Source organism: Dromaius novaehollandiae, chromosome 3 (genome assembly GCF_036370855.1).
Source record: "Dromaius novaehollandiae isolate bDroNov1 chromosome 3, bDroNov1.hap1, whole genome shotgun sequence".
NCBI lineage: Eukaryota > Metazoa > Chordata > Aves > Casuariiformes > Dromaiidae > Dromaius > Dromaius novaehollandiae.
Window position 1 is genome coordinate 51,871,281 of NC_088100.1, and position 7,623 is coordinate 51,878,903.

Genomic DNA, 7,623 nt, shown 5'->3' on the forward strand with positions numbered 1-7,623 from the left:
CATGGCGAAAAAAAAGGGGGCAATCATGAAGAACTAATATTTTCTCTCTGCACCTTGTTCAATTTTATGATCAGCTCCAGTTACGTACAATTCTATGAAAAAACTTTGCCTCGCAGTCCTCAAAATGGATAGATTGTTTTTGTATCATCCAAAAACACACTCTCTATCATGATTTATCCTAGAGTGACTTTCAGAAATGAGTCACAACCTTTGTTTAAAGGTTTTATTCTTGAAATGCTGACACAAGCTTAGCTATAGCATTGTCAACAGGGAGTGCTACTACAGAGAGATTTAAATGACACTGTCACAGAGAGTAGAACAGGTTATTTCAATTGTAAATCAGCTAATTATACATTAAATCTGGTATGCGAACAAGTTATACATGGATTCTGCTCCTCTCTGGTAGAAGAAACAGCTTTTTCATGAAATACAGCAGTATACATAAAGTAGTGGTAAAGGCGTTTTATTTTTATCATATCAATATTTTTCAGTGTCTTATTTTAAGATCTATATTTTCTGTTCATGTGAGGGCCTCATGCTCTTGGCCTCACTTTCAGAGTTTTAAAATTTAAAATGTACACATTGACAAATACCCCAGAGGTCAAATTCCAATGAATTAATGTCTGAAATCTCATTATTTTTGAACAAATCTCATTAGTTTAAGACCTAACTGATGATTTTTTATGCTTAGGCTTATTAAAATTGACAATAATATAACCAGTGTAAAGCCCTTCTTTATATAAATGAGCAATTACAAACAATATAAGCGATTACAAGTAACATACTTTTTTCATTACTTCTGTGACAAATGTGATGAAATTTTCCCTGCAGAAGGCTGATTGCAAATCACAGGCAGATGTCTCTGCAGAAGCAACCAGTGTAAAGAGGAGACACCCTCGCTGCCTTCACTCGATTCTGTAAAAAATGAGCGTATTTTACCTCCAACAGACACTGCACGGGAACGGGAAGAAGGAATATCTTTTTAAACTGAACTTTGAATTTACCTATGCACTCTTTGGTAGAAACATGGCTTTCAGTACTTCCACGTTGTCTTCCTGAGAATTCTTTTAACTTGGACCAGAGACCTTCTGTGTGGCGTCATGAAAAAAAGAGCAGCATCTTTGTTCTACTGTGTAAATAAAACCCCTCCATATGGGTGACTTTCCGTTCGTCCCAGATTGGTTCCTTCAAACACAGTTTTCTATACAGTCCAGTTGGTGTTTGAAAAGATGGAGCTTTGTCTAAAAGTATATACCTTTGTATTTTTTTGCTTGAGAAACCAGTCACCTGTTTTCTCTTTTGACTACTGCACCTTTCTTGGTTTAGCAGCACATCAGAAAACGATGGAGAAGTCTCAGATATGAACTCTAGCAGACTAAATGAAGGAAAGGAGGCATAGAAACTTAACAGAGATCTCTTATGTGTTCATTTAGTGTTTAATTACAATACATGTCAATACAAATATTAGAAAACGCTGAATTAGACTACTTAATTTTTTGTGATGTTTCTCTTGTTCTCTCATCATTGGAGGGGGAGTTAGAGCAGATACAACCCACATTCCTACCGTAAAAATAGGCAAAATAAAATCTTGTTTTGGAAAAAAAAGAAATCATTAATAAGAGCAATGGGCGCAGTCCATTTTCCTCACTGCAACCTCTCTTTGAAGGTCACCTGAGTATGGTGTATACTGGTGACAGGTGACTTCCCTCCCTCCCAGCAGGGCTAGGAGGAATCTGCCTTTTCTTGGTCTGTCCTGTGTGCTAGTATTTCGGTACACAAATACCTTCATAGATTTGTGTACCTCTCCTGACCTCAAGTTAGTTTAAAAGTTAAACATGTGACTGTTTGCCGGAGCAAGGCCTTTGTGCGCAGACTAACTGCCCTTAGCTTGCAACGAAATGAGCAGTGTGAGAGACCAGGGCCACCTGGAGAGAGTATTAGGGGAGAAAGCATGAGTGTTGCGATTACAGTGACTGAAAGCTTTGCTTTCACGTGCTATTGGAAAAGGGGGGTCATAAGGTAAGCTGTTGGTCTGCACCATTTAGTAAGTCAATCCTGGACATTCTGGGAAACTGAAATTGTAATTTTCCTGCCTTGCAGTGGTAAATGAAAATCAACACCTCTTCAAAGATACTATTCATGCCATAGGTAAGATTGAGTGAGGTTTGAGTGAGACTTTTTATTTTCAGTTACACAACTGCAAAATATCTCAAGCAACAGTTTCTATGTACTGTTTAATCATCCAAACGTAAGGACTGACATGAGTTTTCAGAACCCTGAAAAAAAAATCAATAAGAAAAAAGCAGGATTATCCAGTTCTCTTTCTTCAGTCCCTTTGAAGATCACCTGATACAGCTGAATAATACAATAGATATATAATATATAATATTATAATTATATACAATACAGTATATACTATATTATTTATATAATTTATATAATATATATTTTATATAATAATAAGTGAGGTAAAAATTAACTGTGCTAGAAGCATTTATGAGCAGTCATCATAGATAAAGAAAAAACATGTTTGTTATAATCCTTATGCTGTGAATTACACTCATTAATGCATTCAGTGCATTATATTAATTAATCAAAGGTGTATGAAAATGGGTGTAGTCATGACAGTCATTGCCTAACAAATAGGAGTTGACACTAATGACAGAAAGAGGGCTACCACAGATAAAAGAATTTGCTTAGGTCAAAATCAATTTTGGAAAAGACGATAAAAGCTTCTACTCCAATAGTAAATAATATTCTCAATTTCTAAAAGATGAGCTTTGATGAATTAAGGGAACTCACTAGTGAAGTCAGCTGGGCTGGGAAGTGCAAATGTTGAGGATAATGGAATTATTTTCATTGAAAGAGATAAAAGGAAGCAGACTCTCTGTCTCAAGAAAGCGGGAGAAATTTTACAGAAAGGCTTCAAAGGTAGTTGAATAAATAACCATAGCAGAAAACAAAACATTTACAAAATGGAAAAGAGGACTAAACACAAAGGAAATGTTATCTGAAAAGGAAGGACGAAGTGAGAATTGCCAAAAGTCAAGCTGAGTTCGACTTTGAAAAAGATACGAAAAGCAAACAACAAAAAGTTTCTTCATGCCCATAAATAAAAGAGAATAAAGAAAGGACTGTGGCTGCTATATAGTAAGGACTGGATAGAGACAGAAGATAATCCGTGCAGAAGATAAACTGCACTTTGCTATCAATAGGAAACAAATACTTTACCTCAGTTTTTAATGAGGACACTGACATGTGTCATGGGAGCAAAGACAGTTTAGCTAATGGCCAGAGCACATGGAAATTGATAGTTCGTAAAAAAGGCAGAAGCAAAACTCATGAAAATTAAGGCAGTCTGTGCAAGAGACTGCATCATCTCCACCCCATTTCTGAAAAGAACTGGGACAAAATGTCACAGGTCTAGCAAATCAAAGGTAGGACCAGATGAATGGAGAGGAAAATGTCATACCTATCACCCAAAAGGTGGTTAACACCAGCAGTGGTGTTTATATCATCCATTATTATGACATCTAGGCCTCTAGAACATACTAAACTGAAATCAAGTACAATTTAGGCCAAAACTGAAATTCTTAGCCTTTTTATTTCATTTACCTTTTCAATCTGTAATTGAGTGATTATTCTATTTGCTACTTGATGCTAAATATTTAAGTTAAACTTTGGGAAGTTTCAGTAATTTAATGTTTTTAGTAAGACATGATATTTCATAACAGTATCTAAGTATTACTATTCAACATATACAGGATTTTACAAGGCCTATTTAATCATCAAGGCTGTCTTTTTTTTGTCAGAAATTGTCATTGTCAGCAGGTAAGCTGCATATCAGTACTACTAGAAGTATCAGTCAAATCTGAACTAACTGCAGAGGAAACCATAATGGCATCCTGAAAAGGATTTCACGGAAGGAGAATTCTTTGTATTTATTTTTCTTATTTAATTCAGAAAGATATTTGCTGGTTGTAGACAAATTCATTTATTCAGTAGGAAATAACCATACAAGCTACTTGCAATCACTATTTTGAGGTAGCAGTAGCTCAAGTTACTGAAAAATTGTTGCTGCTTGTTACTATAATAAAACAATCCAAAATTTCTGTAATGTAAATGAACAACCCAGATTTGCTGAGCAATTCTGTTCCGTGACTTTTGACTCACTGAAAAGTGAAGCTGGCTGGGGTTGCTGTCCTCTCCATAAGCAGAAATCTGAGAAGCAGGGCAAGTAAGTCAAAGGGGGAATGGAAGAGCAGGGCACTATTAGAGATGAATGCTTTTGTTTTAAAAACAAGGAGAAATATGTCTTGAAAGTCATACATTCTCTGTGCATACACTGCCTCTGTAGCAACTCATTGGTTTTTTTTTTTTCTTTTTGTAGCAACCATGAAAACAATTGAGCAGGACAGCAAAAGTACTTCTCCTCACAGCATACAGCAGTTTTTGCTGCTCGTGGGTCACATACAGGGATTGCATAGAGTTAGCATAACATAACCTTTACATAAATATTAACAATGAATGTTCCCTTCACAAATAGCAAGTGGGGTTCTTTGCTGCCCATTGGCTGGAATCGTCATTATTCCTGGCAAGGCCTCCTTCATGTAAGTTGGCAGCTCGAAATTACTTTGCTGCCACAGCCCCCTATGGATCATTGCAGCAGCTCGAAATAGCTGCTCAAAGTGAGGGAACCTCTACACAAGGAGTATCCTCTGGAGAGACATTTCGAGATCTCTGCAGCCCCTTTGTGCTACTGGGAGAGTGTAAAGAGACTGGGTAAGAATGCAGAATTCATCACTGCCCTTTCCTTCCAATAAAACATTTGCACTTTCTCATCTCGCTCTCTGGACTCAATTATTTGTTCACACCAAGCTTGCTCTAGTCAAGTATATGGGTGAGAGCAAAGATTGCTTCATGCCAATTTTGGGTGCTCCGCGGTTTAGTAATCAAAATGTAGAACAGCTTCAATGCCGCACAGGCTTGTATCTTGTTCCTGACCGTCCCAAAGCCCTGTTCTGGCACGCGGGAACTCAGATCCACTCTGGCTCTTGCACTCAGTTATGCTCCTGACGCACAAAAATGCAAAATGGAGCCGATGCAGCTCCAACTGTCACAACAGTTTTTTTACTACATACAAATTCCTCCTGTGCACATGGTAATGTATCTGGCCAGTTAGAGCCTGTTGCACCAGCAGATTACTACAAAGGAACTATATTATAAACAATTTTTGGCCCTGTGCCTCACAATCATACGATGATCTCTGAGCCTTCCTGCCTTGTTAGCCTCTCCATACTCAAATGTTGGACTAATTTTATTAAATGAGTTTTAAAGCTGCTCTAGCTTAGTGGAACCCCCTGGAATATATATTTTCAAAGCTATGAGTCCTTCAGCTGTTTTTCTAGGCCTTAGCTCTGGCTAATCTCCACTGTAAACATGAATTCAGCTACCATCTTTACAATGATGACTCACAGGACCTCTCTCTAATCCACAACAATCTCTTTCTGTCCTTCTGAAACCCCAGCCTCTGTCTCTCTGACAATACTTTGTTCATGTGTAGTTGTCAGTCAAGCTCAAAAGTGCTTTCAATGTTTCCTTCATCCCTCTCCTCCAGCCGTTTTTTCTGTATCTTTGAGCAATCCGGCCTCTCTTGAAGGCCTTCAGCTTTAATATAAATCTCTCTTCAAGTGTTCATACCCATACTCTCTGTTTTCAGATATATTCTCTTACCCTGCTACTTTTCTATCACATTGAACAAACTATTTGCCTTTGTTTTCAAATGCTCTCACTGTTTCATTTTCTTCAGTGTTGAGATCACTTCCCTCCTCACAGCAGCTGATGATGCTAGGCTGTATTGTGACTTGCTAAACTTTCAAACAAGTACCTTGCAATGTTTCTTAGGTTATCCCTCACACTGAGAAGCTTCCTAGAAATAATAATGGAATTGACTTCATTCTTTAATATCCTCCTCTTATGCAAGGTCTTAAAAACATTCACAGTGTAACTGGTGTGCCTTAAAACCAAGAGACAACACTCATGGCTATTATGTTAGGCCCAGCTAGGACTCAGAGTAGAGGCTGGAACCAGGTGGGAGGAAATTGAAATTCTGCACTGGAAAAGTCAGGGGAAGCCCCAGCTGAAGGAGGCAAGCGAGAGCCCAGTCAGACTTGAGGAAACTCCAGAGCCTGTGTGCACAGGGGCCAAGGCAGGAGGTGAGACCACAGGCAAAGATCAGGAGGTCAGCGACTCCGCACGAGACAGAATCCAGGACAAGAAAAAGTCACATATGGCTGGAGCAATGTCACACAGATCACTTGCAAACAGAAAACAGGAGGTAAGATCAAGTACCCTGATGGAAAACCAGGGGCTAATACTAAACTAACAAGATTAGGAACTAGTATTATGAATCTGGAAACAAGCATGGGGGACTAGAATTAGAAGCAAACAGGGAATATGGGTGGACCATATGGTAGACTCTTGGGACAGGAGTCTACAAGCTCTCAACTGTGGTTCATAGGTACTTTCAGCCCATATAACCCATCACGGCTACAGAAACAAGTGGTCCTGCACTCCCCATCTATAATTTCTTGTGCGTGCACTCTTTTTTATGCCAGCACAAGCACTTATGCAGCTGGGATGCAAACTAGCTTGGGAAACTGATGCGAGTTAAAGCTGATCATGATTAAAAACTATTAAACATGATTAAAACTAAGTAGTTAAAATTAACTCTGATGCAGTTCACCATACAGCCACACAAGTGCTTGTACCGGAGCAAAGAAGGAGGCAGCAGACAGGCAGAAATGAAAGGCTGGGAGAAAGAAAGGAGGACCCTTTTTTTTTTTTTATGATAGTAACAACTTATACTAAGCTAGTAACAACCGGCGAAACCACAGGCTATTTCCCTGGCAGCTCCAAGGCTGTGTTAAGGGTGCACACAGTGGTGGCCAGCCGCCGAGGGAATGATTCACATCCAGCTGCCTGGGGAATGACTCACGGGGCTCAATGAGTCACTGCTCTGCTGGTAGCTGCTGGTGGCCGGAGCCCGCTGCCTGGTGCCTTGCCTGGTCCCCTCTCCTGGTGGGAGCTCATTCTTCTGCCCTCAGCCAGCTGTTGGCGCTTGGCTAGCGCGGCGCAGCGTACGCACGTCGGGGCAGGCGCTATTTTCTGTCCTGCGTTTGGTCAGTAGCGAGGGTTTCCTTGGACCGTAACGTATCCTGACATTGATGGAAAAAAAGTTTTTAAAACGGCTGTGAAATTATTTGGCTTGCACCAAGTCCTTATAAACAAGAAAATCCACTTTATTCCAGGTGGACGTATACACACTACATACGCGCGTATGCGTGCACCCTTCCTCCACCCCGACGCCCACCTCCCCGGGCGATCGTTTCCCTGCGCATGTGGCGCACACACTTGCACGTGCTCCCCGCTCCCTCGTCCCTCCTGGCACACGCACACCTACACGCACGCCCGTATAAATAAATAGCTTCTCACTTCTCGGCCATGCATGCGCAGAAGGGAGAGCGCCTCTAAGTAACGAGGGGAGCTCCAACTATTTTTGGAAGGCCGGTCAAGCCTCTCCACTATTAGCTAATAATAGATGTTAAAAAAGAAGGAAATAAG